Source organism: Pteropus alecto, unplaced genomic scaffold (genome assembly GCF_000325575.1).
Source record: "Pteropus alecto unplaced genomic scaffold, ASM32557v1 scaffold103, whole genome shotgun sequence".
NCBI lineage: Eukaryota > Metazoa > Chordata > Mammalia > Chiroptera > Pteropodidae > Pteropus > Pteropus alecto.
The window spans coordinates 11,181,655-11,198,642 of record NW_006436288.1 but is presented as its reverse complement, the minus strand read 5'-3'; the positions used below and the strand labels follow the sequence as shown (position 1 = coordinate 11,198,642).

Genomic DNA, 16,988 nt, shown 5'->3' with positions numbered 1-16,988 from the left:
TCCCTTTGCCCATTTCTTCACTCCTGAAGCAATGGAGAACCTTAGTAATTGAAATTGTTTCCAGAACCCTGGTTTCCCAGAAATATCATAATATTAAACCACAGATCCACAAAGTGAGATTCCTTTGAACCCTCTTTCTCCTCCTCAAAAAACTGCTGAGACTACACAATTAAGTACTGTCAGAGATGCTAAAGCCTCCTAATTAAATGTATAAATGCATGGCAGCATAAGAGAAAAACACACCACCTGTCCAGTTATAGAGCTGGACATACACACACACACACACCAGATTTGGTTATTTATTTGCTACATGTGTAAACATTTCCTTTCTCTCTGTCTACAGTCACACACTTGCATATCTGTATTAAGGAGAAAAAAAACAAAATCAAAGCCACTAACTGCCCATTTCCTAAGAGGTGAGGAGAAAACAGAGCAACTGAGACTAAAACTGCTATGAGTTTGGCAAGGTGAGCAAGTAGCTTCAGCAGTCCTCGAACTCTATCCAAACCTTCATACACAAAAGAAGCATCTTCTTGAAGAAATGGCTCTAAAAGCCTAATGACATCTTCATTCAATTGTAAAAGTGATCCTAAATATTTGGTAGGAGAGGGAGGGATTACTAGCGAGAAAAAAATGGAAAAGAAAATCTTGTGTATGTTTCATGATGAAAAGAAATTTGTTTATGTATTGTCTCAAGTTATAATGAACCAATGAAGCATAAGACAAACCACCTATGTGACACATGATTCCTTTGGTCCACAAAAAGATAGTCAAGAATAGAGCATTTCAACCCATAGAATAATTAAAGTGATAAAAGCTGCAAGAAGGATTTTGAGAAAAGGGCATAAAGGGACAGAGCTATGGTGGACACTTTTCTTTGGGGATGACAGTATCTCAGCAGCTATGAACTGCCAGTTTAGAAACCACTACACGACCAGGTGGAGTGACACGTAGGCACGCGTTGAGTAATGACCTACACAATCGCATGGCCTTCCTTGGCCTAATGAAGAGAAAACAGCAATGAAGCCGCACCTCATCCTTGTGCTTGCGTCCACTCAGCCTCAGAAGCGGTATGACCAGACAGCTTTCGCCACCATTATGTGATTTCAAGAACCATGAGCACATTGGAGAAATTAGGGCATTGCTTGTACTCTGAGACAATAACAGCTCTTTTATTTGCCAGCTGCCATAACATCTAAATGACTAAAAGTACAAATATTCCAAAGTTTTTAGTTTACTTTCTTTCCTATATGTCTTTCTGCATCAGCTTCATGTAGATACCCCTGGGTTTAAGAGGATAGAGGTCAGAATTTGAAAAAAAGTAATTAATAAGTAATAACACTATTTAGCATTTACTCTTATTTTATTACTATTTAAACCAATATTTAATTTCAATGCAGATTTTAAAATACTGGTTTGTAATAAATACTTCATAATTTCTGGAATGATAAAACAAACTCGAATTTTATTTGGGATACTCTTAACTATGTGGGAACTGAGAATTTAAGTAGAGACATGATATAAGGCCAAATACAGCTTTCATAATCCAGTTATGCCATATATTTATATGCAATGTCTTGCATATTTGTTTATGTAGTTTATACAAAAATATACAAATCCTTTAATGAATAGAGCAAGTGCATTAGAGCTGGATAAAGTAAATGTCGGTGTGAAAATGAATTTATATATACTCACATAGCTCTGTAGCAGTCACAACAGTCAGGTCATTTGGTCATTTGTTTTTTTCCCTGCTGTAGACATTAACTATTTTGCGAACTTAGGTCATATCTTGAAACTACTCCTTCCCCCACTATCATTAAGTACCAAAATCTGCTGTCACAAGAAATTTTGACTTGTGACGAAACCTGAGAAAGAATCTAGCATTTAGAAAAACACAAATACATGCAAAACTAAGTATTATATTAAAAGTCCAAATATAAAGTAACTTCCTGATTTTAAATATGAAGAAATTGAGGTCCTGAATAAATAATATATCTGAAGTTCCATAGCTAGTTAGTAGAGAAGTCAGAACTAGAATTTCAGAATCTTAGGTCAAATGTTCTCTGTGACTCAAGTCACTTTCAAAGTTCCTTTTTAGAACACAACACTATTCATTTGCTAGATTGAAACCTCACCAAGGGCAAAATCAAGCTTAATTTATACCATATGCCCCAATAGCTAGACCAGAATTCACTAACAGGTGGAAAGATGTCACCAACCGCCATCAGCTGGAATGTACACCCTATAATAGCTGTGGTCTGCAATGAATCAGCCACATAGCCTCTCACCAAAGCCCCATGAAAAATAAAGATAGGTCTTTGCAAAATGCCTGGCAAGAGTTGAGACTAATATATGAAATTACCATTTCCTTTGTGCACAATGACCCAACTTTCCCATGAATTTCGGTTCCACTAGCCTCTTCTTGAACTGAGTAAAACAGTTCCAACAACCAAGAGTGTCTTCAGTGACTCATTCTGGGGAGGGACATGCCAAGGACACATGGGCAATTGTTTCCTCATTTTTCCTCTGAGTTTCAGATTAAGGTGAGGCAAGTTGAAAAATATTTTTGTTACTGTTCACCACTTAAAAAAGAAACTAAGTTGCTCTCATATTTTTAACAAATGATCTAAAAACTCATGTAAAGTATCAGATACAGAGTCAAACTGGTGATATAATAATAATAAGAAGAAGAATAAAAAGAATGGCTATTTTTATAGTGCCAGTCCAATGTGCCCAAAAGCACACTGCTGACACTATTGCACTAAATTGTCACAGCAAACCTATAAGTTTGGAATATTAATAACCCCTTGGGTTGTCACTTTTTCAGGCTCTTGCTCTGGCTGGTGAGATATCCTAATCTTTTCTAGGGGAGCCCAGACTCAGACACCTCTCTCTTCTGGATATATTTTCTCTTCCTCTCTGCAGTCCTTTTCTATGCCCAACCAAAGCTCTTCTCCAGCAGGGGAGCAAGCCTTACCACATTACATACACATCAGAGAGGGCTTCCAGGGGGCCACACACCCAAGAGGCTACCTAAAATCAACTTGTCTGCTTTCAAAGAGGTTGACTTCAACATCACTCCACAGAGCTGCAAAATCTAAATTGCTGAGTGGTCCATGAACAAACAAAATACAATCTTCACCAAAACATATGCACGAAAATATTCATTGGAGCACTATTTGTAATACATCCAAACTGAAAACTATCTAAATGTCTAGCAACCGTAAAAGAGATGAACAATTAAATAATAGTAAGGAAAATGAAAAAATTAAACTATGTGCAATATCATAGTTGAATTCCACAAACATAATAAGCAAAATAGGCCAGACACAAAAGAATATATATTGTATGATTCTATTTTCATAAATTTTAAAAATAGGCAAAACTGATCAATAGCATCAGAAATCAGGAAATCAGTTATTCCTAGGAGCATTAGAAGAAGATGGTTTTTGGGTGCTGGTAATTTTCTGTTAATCTGAGTGCTGTTACATAGGTGTGTCTACTTTGTGACAATTATTCCATCAAGCCATGAACTTATGACTTATGCTCTTTCCTCTATGTACAAGATACTCGAAAAAAAGCTGACTGAAAGAGACGCTGGAGAACACTTGGTCTGCTCTTCTTAGATGACATAAGAGTAATTGTTTCTCATGGAGGTTAAATGTTTCAAGGACACACGGGAAATCCAAGGAAGGACTGGGGCTTGACATGCGATCTCATAACTTCCTATCCAGGTAACAAAGCTATCTCTCAAACATGGGGGGATGTTTCCCCAACTTCCTTCCTCATGGCTATAGCTAAAGTTTAGAAGGATTAGGATCACATTTAGTGAAGAACACAACCCAGAAGATCCCAGTCTTCTGCCAACAGCTGCACCAGTTAAACCTTTAAGCACTATTTAGTATGCGGCAAGTCAGAAAACCAGACAGCGCTGTGTTCACACTCTAGGTGTGCCACTTGCTAGCTGTGTGACCATCAGCACCCTCCTTACCTGTCTCTGAATCTCAGTATCCTCATCTAGATCACTGAAATATTAACTCCTGCTTTGCAAGATTACCAGGAGGATAATATAAGGTAACAGAGTCAGAATAGTACCTTGGATATGGCAAACACTCAGAAAAAGTAATTGCTGAATAAATATTGAATTGCATTGTTCAAGTGCTTGTCACTTAGTACAGTCTTAAATTATTATTGTTGTTGTTGTTGTTGTTGTTATTGTTGTTACTGAGCAAGAGAAATAAGAAGCAAAGGAATAAATAAGCTTCTATCAAAATACCTCATTTTTCTAAGCCTATAGGGTCATTAATGGGTCAACTAAAGATTCCCACTGGCCTAGACAGGACACTAAAGTGGTCTGTGGGATAAAGAATAAAGGACTGGAAGAGAAGATAGTGCTTTTTAATGTGCTCCCAGGTCTGCGTTTTCCTTCTCAGAGCCAAGAAAAGATATGCTCATTGTCACAACATGCCTAAATTCTACAGCCAAATATGTTAGTCATATTACTTTTAGATTTAAAAAATTTTAAAGAGAGGGGTGGGTCATAAATTCTCATAGACATAATGAACAGACTGACATAGTCAAGTAACTTTACTACTGAGAAAAAGTTTACACACTGAGTATACAGAAAGGTAATTGCAGGCTTTAAAGATGTCAGATATGAACAATGGTGAAGAGTTTACTTACATTAAAAAAAAAACGGGTTTAATACTGATTTTTTTCTTCAGCTCTTCAAATCTTGCACGTACTTATTAGCAAACTAATCCATAAAGTTCTTTAATTCTGAAAAGAAACAAATATAGGAAAGATAAATTAAAACTAACTTCAGATTATAGTACACCAGAAAAAAATAAAACCTACAGATGGTAAATTATATAAGCAAAGAACAGCAAACTAGATAATATGTGTGTAATTAAAAACAAGAAAATGTGTTAAGGACCAATAGATTTAACTAACTTCCTTCCATTTATCCTTCCGCTGTTTCTTCCTCCCGCTTCCCCTTCATTCCTTCTCCCCATCCATTATTCCCTCCTTCTCATTCTTCCTTACTTCCTCAGTGACTAGACAACCTCAAACAGACCTTGAAGCCTGAATTTCTGCTGAAACCAACATCATTAACTTCTATAGCACAAAGTAGTTGACATAAGTGAGTTATTCTACGAATATGTGTTGAGTAAATGAATGAACCATAGTGTTACAATATTTAGGTGTTAAGGTTAAAAGAAAAATGAAGAAATTTACTGTTTTCTTGTCAACAAGAACACTATGTAGACAATATGTAGAAACATATATACTGTTTTTTAGACTTATGTTTCTGATTGATTCCCTTATATCTTTAAAATAATATATATTAGAAAAAATAATCCCATTAGTATATATATGGGCATATATATCCCCACATTATAATAATAAAATATCTTTCAGTAGTGAAGGAATATTTAGGAATAGTAAAAGTTCCTTTTGAGGGGCTCACTTTTCAAATACCTAATAACAACCTCCACCTAAATGAGAAAGCAAAGTATCTCCAAGTTAAACGCTTCACATGTGTTTTTAAAATATATATATGTATATATATATTTATAGTCAGGGCCAGTCCCAGGCAAAATTATGAAGTAGGAGTGTAGCAGCTTCCTTCTTTCTGCCCCTCTGAGGAGTCAGTGATCCAAGATGTTTAATTTAGTAGGGAAACTATAAGGTCAGTGCCAAAGTTACAACTTGATGGATATCCTTCCTGAGGACATTTTCATTTTTTAAAAAAAAAAGAAAGAGAACTTGAGAAGAGGCAGTTGCTTATCATTGAAATAAAATGCATTGCTTATGATAGAATGGGGGACAGAGATTGTCTTGAAGGAATTTTTGACTCAGGTATGCATCTGTCCATTCAGCTTCCCCTAAAGCTAGCTTCATGTATGACCCATACGTATACACCGATCCAGGTAAATTTTAAGCAATTAATGATGCATACTTAGGCAAGCCTGATTTTAAGATTAGTGTGTGCTCCAAAAGTAGTTATATTAATCAGTAGTTTTCGAAGTGAGTGCCCAGGAAACCTCACCCACAGGTGTTTGAGAACGGAGGCAAAAGTGAGTGGATGTGTGGTAGTGGGCAGAGCAATTTCACCTTTATCTGTTTTATACTTTGATCCAAACTTTAGTTGGCTAAGAGGTTCCTTGAGCTGTTTATAAAAAGTTTGAAACTAAGTGATTACATTAAAAGCTAGTGCAGAAAATCCCAATGAGTTATATAACATAGCTAACCTAGAAGAGTAATCACACCAAAATCCAACCACCATCTCTAACAGAGCCTTTATGGGAAAATGTGAGTTTCAACCTGGGTCCAAGTGGCTGGATCAGGCCCTCTCTTCCTTCCTCCCCAGTGCCTTCCTCTCCTGCCCTGGAACAAACAGCAGAAGACACCTATACTACCATGAAAACCAACAATAAGGGAATCAGAATAGGGTAGAGAGAGCCTGTGGATATTCTAGATATGAGGATATAGGGGCTCAAGCAGGAAGCAAGGCACAGTGGTTTCTGTGAGTCAGTCACTTCCCCAGGCCCTGCCCCAACCCTCATCAGTCTCCTTGCCAGAAATTACATGAGCAAGGTTTAGATAACTTCGCACATGTCCAGACCTCTTGGACAGGAGTGAGGAAAGAGAAAGTCAGTGGAAGAGTTTAAAGAAAAACATATATCTATGTTCTATAAGACCCAATTCAAAATGACATGTAAAAGTAGAAAACAATTTTTTTTACAGTATGATAACAAAGTATGCTGCCTGAACTTGCTCCAGAGGAATTTCTTTAACTAGCAAGCATTGAGCATATTCATCCCTTAGCACAGAGCTCTGATTATTTGGCCCAACCAGGACTGAATGCATAAAAACATTTATAAACATGAACCATTAGATTTTTTTTTTGAGTTTCCACCATAAGCCTTATTTAAGTAAATCAAAGATGTCCTTTGTTACAATTTTGATCAAATGAAAGAGACTTTAGTCATTTCCTCAGAAAGATGTAAAATATAAATACAGTCACTCACCAAAAGGCTCGTTGACAAGTTTCAAAACAAGAACACATTATTAAACTGAAAAATAAGCTATAAAAAAAATCCAAACCCATGCAAACAACATTCCTAGCAGAAAAATCCATAGTGTAATGACAAAGATAATTACATAGTTTTTTTTATTTGACTCACAAACTTTTCCTATACAGAAATTACAAAAACCAAAACAAAAAGTCTGTATTTGTGTTCACTTGATAAAACAAACACTTAACATCCTGCCCAAACCTCAGATTTCAAATCCAAGAAAATCCTCCAGACCATTAAATAAATGACTTCTGTATATCTCTTTGAGATAGAAAACACATTTATTATTATTGTTTATTTTCTAAATCCCTCTGATATTCTAAACAATAACCATCATAACTAAGAGTAACATGTAAGATATAATCATTAAAAAGTTACTGTTTATTATGCCATATTTCATACTGTAAAACTAAATCAAATCCCAAGTCTCTATTTAGAGCTGACTTAAGTATCTAAATCAGGAAAGAGTCTGTACACAGAGCAAATACAGCCTGGCATTGGTTTTTGTAAATAAAATTTTATTGGAACACAGTCATGACCATTCATTTACATATTCTCTATGGCTACTTTTACAAGACACAATGACAGAGTTGAGCTGTTGCAACAGAGACCATAAACCTGCAAGGTAAAAAATATTTATTATCTGATCTGACCCTTTAACAAAAGGTTTGCTAACCGCTGGTCTAAGAAACAGTTACCTCAGTGAATTAAATCTTGAAATAAGAAACACTAATCCTGGTTTATTCATCTTACAAAAGGGATAACTACCTAAGTTAACCTTTACCCATTTTAATTTTCTCCTTTATAATAAAATAATAGATAATATTTATTGGGAACTCATGTACCAGGCACTATTCTAAGGGCTTTACTATTAGTAAATTAACAAGGAATTTGTTCATTTAATTCTGGCAAACACCCTGCGAGGAAAGTAAATGATTATCCCCATCTCACAGATGAGAAAACAGAGGCAGAAGGATTAACTTGCCCAAGGTCACACTGCTGTTAAGTCAAAAAATTAGGATCAGAACTCTGGCAACCAAGGTCCAAAGCTGGTATTATTAATTTCTGTGTTAAATTGATAATAATTTTTTTATAAAAGCTACAGATAATAAACAGAAATCTCAAAAGGTCTGTTACTTAGAAATGTTAGATAAAGAAAGTAAAGTACACCTCTGTATGATTTAGGATACCCAAAATAATACAAACGGACTTACATAGACTGTGTTTTTTTGGTTGGTTGTTTTTTTTTTTTTACTTTCATAAACTTTTAAGACTCTTCTAAGATTAGAGCTAACTTTGGAGTATTGGGACTATAAAAACCCATACTTCTTATGTTTTTTTTTTTTCTTTTAACCATGAGTAATCAAAGACTTAAACTAACCAACGTCTATCTTTCCTTTGGTAAATAAAGCCTCTCTGGGCAGTTCGGGCCCTTCAGAAAGCCTTCAGGATACCAGAGAGACTCTAAATCTTCCAAACTTTATCCCATATCATCTAATCCTCTGCCTAGTTTCCATCTGGGAAAAGGCTGAACAAACACCAACAAAAGTTATGGAAAGACTGTTAACGGCTTGGCAAGAAGAGCTCTATCCAGTTATCGACAGTCACATGGTTCAGGAAGATGGCCCCTGGCTGAATCATCCCCATCACTTCCTAAAGTTCTCCAGATGTTTGGAGGAAATCTGTCACCTAAAGGTGACCCAGCGCTGTTTCGTACTGAATGATAGGTTTATATGGTCCAAATAAAATAAGAGAAAATGTACAGCTAAATTACTCATCACCAATTTCACATTTGGAGATAGTCTCAACTAATTTTTAATAAGACTAGTCTTTAACCAGCTTTCGATGTCTACAGAGTGAAGTCCAAATCCTTGAGTTTGACATTGAAGATGCTCCTCATCTTACCCCTTACCTACTTTTCCAATCCTACTTTTTTCTGTTTTTGGTTATTTAGGTAACCAGAATGGCCTGTTTTTCCTTCTGCACATCATCTCTATACCTGCTTCTGAAGCTATACTCATCCTGTACTCCCCTATTTTCTACTACCAACATCACATCTAGTAGCAGCCCCATCTCTGTACTAAATAATGCGGGATATAATTTGTATTTCCTGTGAGGACTGGATCTTCACAATCTAGTGTGAGAAATTGTACATGAAAGACTAAAGCTGATTATTAAAGGTTAAAAGTTCTTATTAGGGGATCTAAAATGACATTAGGGAAGGGCCATCACTGAGTTGTACCTTGAAGGAAGGAGGAAACTGATAGAGTGCTTCAGTTCATAAAGTTGTGGGATATCCAGATAGTTTACACCACAAATTTCAGAGTTAGATTAGACCTGGGTCCAAAATCCTGCTTCTCTTCAACTGGAAATAGGGATTGTAGGAGTTACAATCAAATAACCATGCTCAAAATCATATTTGTGGCCAGTTCTCATGTCTTATTCAAATAATAAAGCCTTTCATATTACATCTTTACATAGTCTTCCACTTCTCTTATTGCCAACAGTATTTAGTATTTTGACCCATTCATTCATTTGGGCATTTAATCACATATTGGGTTTCACTTTCTAAATATGCCGGAAATATGTTTTGTACTCCCCTCAATAAGTCTTTGTTATCAAAGAATAGATTCTTTCAAATAAACTCTTGGCATTTTCAAATTTTAGGTTCAAGGTCAATGATAAATAGTGCTAGTTTAGCTAAGAAGCAAATTTAAATTACAAGGTTGAGTTGTTTAGCCCACCATGATGTCCAGCCCACCATAAACATCTGTATTCCAATACGGCTTTGTTTTTTGCCTATCCAGTAACTCACATGAACAGACTTAAAACTTATTTCCTTGTGGAATGGTCAGAAAAAAGCTAACGGCTAGGGCTAGTGATAGAAGGAAAGATCAAGTTAAGCAGTACAAGAAAGTGATGGCTCTTAGCCAAAAAGTAGATATTAAAGAGTTGAAGAAATTACATGTTACAGTATATCTGAGAATCTGAGGATGGACAAAGGGCTTCGAATTTATCCCTTATGTTTTCAATAGGTTGAATGTACAGTTTTCCTGTGTTCCCATAATACCAAGCACCATGCAGTAAATACTAGCTTAATGAAAAATCTGATAATACCTGATGTTCTATTTTTCATGCCTAAATCAAATTCAATAGTCAAATTTCCCTCAAAGTTACAAAATTTTAGTATTTGCAATATCTACTGACACATTACATCAAATAAGGCCTACATGTTTCTAAGTTAACATGTTACTTCTCAATCCTATTTGTACTGTTTAGTAATAGTTGCCTTTTTTTTAAATTCTAAAGTTTTCATTCATAGCTGTCTTTGCCAATACTGGCAAATTACTTTTTATTTCCCACAAAAAGATTTTAATTCAAAGATTCTAAGCAAGTTTGGAATTCGAAAGTTATTTTCTGAAAGTTTTGACTGAGTTGATTGAAATTATTAAAGTCTGCCATAAAATTTTATATAAAAATAAATATATGCACACTTGCATGTGATGTGGGGCGATATGTTAGGGTGGGAGCTCGAGAAGGAACATGGCTTAGCTTCCGGCACACCTATTTTTCTTTCTGGCAAATACTTTATACTTTAATTTTCATGACAAATATCATGAACTTCAGTGAAATTTTTACACGACAATGTATTAAAACTTTATATTTTAAATTTGGGGCAAGAACTTTAGAGTAGACGTTCCCATTATTTGCATACTTCTTGTATTGTTTTGGGTTAGTTTGGCAGAAATCAGAGGTTGCAGACTATAGTCAGTCATGTCCTCAGAGGAAAAAGTTCTATAAATATTCTGAAATATGTTCTATGCCTATTAAAAAGAAGCAAGATCATTATCTCGAAAATTCTAGCCCCATACTCAAGAAATCCTATAGAGTCAAGTCTTTCCACCAATATCATTAACTGATGTGTTATTGCAAATATCACCCCCAAAAATATGAAGTCAAACCACTTCATTCTCACAAGTATTCTGAAAGAGCATTCTGAACTAATGTGAAATTTATGGAGTAATTGTTTGAATCAAAACAATGACTTCAGCCTACTGGTATAAAACACTTTATCGTGCCAGTAGGACTCTGAGAACCAGCATACTCACTCGTAAGGTCATCGCAGCTGTGGAAAGTGTGTTGGCCCCTTATGAACTCTTATCACATTGCCGACCCAGAAGGTACCATATTCAAATAGAACAGATGTATTTTCATTGTCAAACTAGGAACACGAATTCTGCATCCTGTGTGTTTTAGAAAGAAGTGGATTGGTAGGCTCGCAAACTTATTTCCTAAGAATTAAGCTACTGAATTATAAAGAATTGAATACTATATATATATAGGCTTATAACAGGACCTTCAAAACAATACAAAACCATCTTATAATATAGATGTGCCCAAGAGTAATATCCAAAGCTGAGAGTTTTCTGCCTAAAATAGGTCTTACCCAGCTACCTCTTGATAGAAACTCTGCCAACCAACACAAGACCTTGGAGTTTTATAGACTTATTTAAACTAGATTAGGATATATTCCTTTAGGAAAACTAAAGCTAAAATACCTGATTATTTGATTTTCAGCTTCCATATTCAGAAAGACACACTGACCTATAAATTTTCTAAATCTCAAAAGATAATCCACTGCAATTCTAAAAAAAGGATTAGGATGAAATATTTAATGCTTTGCTACACACGCACCCCTAACCGGTGATAAGGAAAAAAAATACAGAGACAAAATGCAGCTCACTTCTTTCATAAAAGGTTTTATCTCACTAAAAGGTAACCCCATTTTCTTTTAAACCATACCATCCAAGGCTAACATCCTAGCTTTTCTTATCCATTTTATCCCATTAAGAAATTGTTTGCTCTCTTTCTCTCTCGTTCCCTCTCTTTCTCACCCAAATTATAGGTGACTTTTTCAAGGGTATAGTGTCAACTGGCAATGGTTATCAAAAACCCTAAAAATGTAACCACCTTTGACACAGCATTCCATATGTATTAAGCTAAAGTAAATAACTGGACACATGAGCAAAACTTTTTGTATATAATTTCACAACAATGCTATTTTCTAAGGAAGAATAGAAATAATCTAAATGTATTTAACAATAGCTATACCGAGGTATACTCATTAGACAAAATATTAAGTAGACCAAGGTTGCAGGAGGTAGTTACCAGTGGTTAATGACACAGAAGTCTGTTCATGATATATTAACTGATTGTTGCAAATATGTATATAAGGTAAAAAGTCAAAAAGAATAAGCATCTATGGTTTTTAATACCTTCTTCTTCCTCTTCACGGAGCCCGTAGAAGTCCACTACCAGTCGCATATTTAGAGAGGAATGAAGGAAGAGACGCACGTTCTTTGAAAACCTCTCGGGCTCTCAGAGTCTGAGTTCAGTCTTCTGCCCCCCTCTGACATACGCTGTCATGCTCCAAAATGCCGACAGCGGCTGTCTCGACGTGGTGGAATGTCAGATGAATGTGACTTTATGTTTCTTTTTGCTTATCTGTATTTCATAATTTTACAGTAAAGATTATGTATTATTTCTGTTAAAAGAAGCAGAGCAGCATGATGGCTAAGAATACAGAACTTGTAATTGATCAGGGTTTTAATATTGTAAGTCCAAAACACTTCAGGTACATGATCTTTGTCAAGTTAACCTCTGTAAGCCTCAAGTTTCCTCATTCAGCGAATGGGCAGAATAATGTTATAGGTATCTTTTTATTAAAGGAGGTAATAGAAACTCCATATTGGATAACAGAACTTATTACTTTATACCATATAAATTATAACTTTATTTAACTGTTTATACTTTTAAGGGAAAAAAATTCTAAACTTCAGTCTCAGAGGAAAACATATATATATAAATAAAAACAAGGAACAATTTCTTTGCAATGGTAACCAGAAATGTATATTAAGCAGACCTGAGTTACCATTTTATATACCAAAAGAAACAAAAAAATCCTAACACGGTTTGTGTTGTAGTAAAATTGCTGATCATTCATTGTTAGTGGCACTGCATTTAATACTTTCGGACTTTAGGGAAACATTAATGCTCTATTGCAGTAAGAGTAATTTCATTCCAATGTATTTCTCTTAGGAAATAATTTGCCTGAAACAAAAATTAATGCACACAAAGATGTTCATTCTAAATGACAATTATTGTTATTTAGAATTCTAAATAACAATTCTAAATAACAATAAGTAACTGGAAATATCTGAATTGTTATTGTTATTTAGAATTCTAAATAACAATTCTAAATAACAATAAGTAACTGGAAATATCTGAATATCCATTGTTAGAGGGATGGTGAATGGTTTAATTAATACTAGCATGTCAAAACAATAAAATTAGGAAACCACCCAGGGTGTCATATTGAAGACATGGAGAAACAAAATAGGTTGATATACAGTATCTTATCTATAAGGGATGTGTTCCAAGACCCCTTATTGATGCCTGAAAATGTAGATCGTACTAAACCCTATCTATACTATGTTTTTTCCTATACATACATACCTTTTCACTTTAAGGAAGCACTTCACAGCTTCTCTTTGGCATAACCAAATTGCCACATCACTACTCTTGAGCTTTGGGACCATTATTAAGTAAAATAAGGGTTATGAGAACACAAGCCCTGCAACACCATGACAGTAGATCTGATAACTAAGACGGCTTCTAAGTGACCAACAGGCAGAGAGCGTATACAGACTGTGGAGATGCTGGACAAAGGGATGATTCACGCAAGACGGCAGGAGATTTCACCCCACTACCCAGAAAGGTGCACAATTTACGACTTACAAATTGTTTATTTCTAGAATTTTGCATTGGTATTTTCAGACTATAGCTGACCACAGGTAAGGGAAACTGCAGGAAGCAAAACTGAAAATGGAGGGGTGAGGGTAAGAATGACTGTACTTTTAAGTGAAAACAAAAGAATCCAAAATATCTACACTCTGATTGCCACCATATAAAACATACAGACCTGTGCATGGGAATAACTGAGGTGCAGAGAAGCGTGCGGGGGGAATGGGGAGGGCGGCTTTTTCAACAGAGGGGCAATGAATATGAAAGGAGAAGAGTGGGTCAGCATGGTGCCCTCAGCAGCTGTACCAGAAGACGCTGGCCCTGTCGCATAGAAGACAATGCCAGGCTTCCACGAAGAGAGGGAGGAAGGGTAGGAGAGAATGGGAAAGGGAGGGAGGCAAACAAAATTTTACTAACATTTCATGAATGAATTGCCATTGACACCTTCTTTCAGTCCAGATGCCAACTAGTCACACAAGATAAAAGAGATCCCTGAAGGAAGACTGGGAGTTCCACAGCCATGAGTTGCTCTCATTCCTATGTTCTTCTGTGGACTGCAAGGTGTTAGAGTTTACATGTACCCAGGTAAATGAATGGGGTAGATATAAATCATCATAATTTAACCAAACTGACCTCCCCCCATGAAATTAACAAGTGTCTTAAAGTAACTGTGGTTGGATGACAACATCATTAATGTAAGCACAAGTGAATCTGACACCTCTACTTGTTCAAATTGCTCAACCCCAAGGCCCTAGTTCCTCTAAAAATGACACTGTCACAGTGAGAAAGGTTTCTGAAAGAAACGTGCATTTTGAAAATAGAAATCTGAAAATATTTCCATCAAGCCATTTTTTTGCTCAAATAATGGGCAAAATCTCTCCCATCTCTACTCTAAAACTGTGAACACGAAATTTTTTAACATGTCTTAAAATATACAAAATGAAGAGTTTAAGTTTTTAAAGCCCTATTAAAAATAGGCAAAAGCCACATGTTCCCATTTTTTAAAAGAATTAACATTAAAGAAAAAAATAGTTGTCATTAATTATAAAATAATTATATAAATAAATTAAACTTAGAAACATCTTTAAATTACTGTATCACAAAGTGAGAATAGATTTTTTTAAAATAAGGAAGCATATAAAATTACATTTCATTACTCTTACTAAAATTATTATTGACTGGGGGAGGAAGCCAAAAATTTTAAAAATAGAGACTATTAATTTTTTTGTACCATTAATAAATATGAAATTATTTCAACTAAATAGAACATTTACTATGTCCTTTTAATTCCTACTTTGGTGTGTTTATAATATCTAACGTATTAGTGCTAATGTGTATATTATTTATAATAAATATACATAGCCAAAAGAGATGCTCACAAATTTAATGACAGCACCACCCTAACAGAAAGTTTTAGAGACCATTGCAGAAAGCTTTACAGCAGGAGAAAAACATAACCAAATCTGCATTTCAAAAAGATCATTCTGAGGACAACATCAGAAGATGATTTTGGAAGCAGGGGATGCAATTACGGTTTCTGAAGACCTGAACTAGCAGTGAGAATGGAGAGAAGACTAAGAAAAGCTTTAGATTTACCAAGGCATAAAGGAGCAGAAGTCAATGATGACTCTATGACTCTATAGTTTCTGACTTACAGTGGCAGACAATTCAGAAGAGAACATAAAACAAAGTGGAGGGGAGGGGGAGAGAGAGAGAGGGTGATAATTAAATTATGATCACATTGAGATTGCAATGACTGTGGAACCACAGGGTAAATGCATACCATATAGTTGGAAAAACAGGTCTGGGGAGCTCAGGGCTCATTCTTTTTCTGGGAAGCTCAGGGCTCATTCGTAGTTGAGCTTCATCAGTTTCTAAGTAGTCATTGACAAGATGGATTTTGACAAGTGCACTGGGGGAGAATACCTAAAGACAGAAGGGCACCAGCACAAAGAATGGGTTAAGGTGACAAAGCCATTAAAGAATTTTAGGAAGGAAGGATGGGCCTGGGGGATGGGAGAGACCCAGGAGAGGGTGGAATGAGAAGGCTGAGGAACTGTGACATGGTGAACACTGGCAGGGGAAAGGCTGCATGGCTAAGTGACCAACCACACCTCCGACGCCATCAGTGATGGGAGAACGTCCTGGCATCACATCTACTTCTAAAGCAAAGGAGGGGCCTCCACTTCCACCCTTCATCTCATCCTTACACATTAGGAAGTTGAAAGAGATGAACGTGGTAAAGAAAGGCATAGTACTGGCAGCCCTATAGTCTAAAGAAATGAGTGAACAGGCATAGTTAACGGTTAGGATTAAGCTGTCCATAAACAACTTAGTGTATCAAGTGACTACTAGAAAAAGAACATTTTCCCTATAAATCTTGATTTTTAAATAGGCAACTACTTAAAAATATGTAATTTTTATATATATATATAGATATATATATATAGTGCTGAGATTAAGAGCAAAACCTATGACTCAGAAAACATGAAAAAAATAACTTCTGATACTACTCTTGCTATATTTGCTTGACTGCCTGACCAAGAGCAACTGATGATTCCTCTTTTCCATCAGACCCTAAATGACTCTCCTCCTTCATGATGTAAAGGTGGGTTTTGGCTTTTAACTATCTTTCAGTACCTCTCTTAAGAGGAAATAAAAGCTAGATTAAAGGCAAATTTTACTATTTTTCCAATGCCTTAAATTTTTTTTTTTAATCTGAATTTCTCCACCATAATAAAGAGATATAAACTTTATCTTGGGTTTGAATCAGTGTCCTGGCCACATCTACTCGGTCTAAATATTAGGCCAGGATAAAACTTCATGGAAGCTAAACAACCCTCTCAGACTTAAAAATGGTACCATAAATTGAATTTACCAACTTTTTTCCCAAAATTTTTCATTATGGAAAATTGCAAAGATATACAAACATAAATGGATTAATACAATGAGTGACATGCATCCATCACCAATTTCAACATTCACTACTCATGGCCAAACTTGTTCCATCTACCCTCTTTCTCACCCACTTACCCCTTATATTACCTTGAAGCAAGACCCAGAAATTATATCATTTTTCCATGAGTATTTCAGTAAATCTCT

The 16,988-nt window shown here is 35.6% G+C and overlaps 1 protein-coding gene across 12 annotated transcripts in view; it reads right to left on the bottom strand.

Annotated features, from left to right (window-relative positions):
- The window catches only part of PPFIBP1 (PPFIA binding protein 1), a 148,971-nt gene that overhangs the window by 93,202 nt on the left and 38,781 nt on the right, over window positions 1-16,988 (bottom strand). For 8 of the 12 annotated variants that reach the window (XM_025047405.1, XM_025047403.1, XM_025047407.1 and 5 more), the window contains one exon: window positions 4,684-4,779. The exons of the other annotated variants lie outside the window; for them this stretch is intronic. The gene's annotated coding sequence lies outside the window, so the exon portion shown is untranslated. The remainder of the gene's footprint in view (window positions 1-4,683; window positions 4,780-16,988) is intronic. 12 annotated transcript variants of the gene reach the window in all.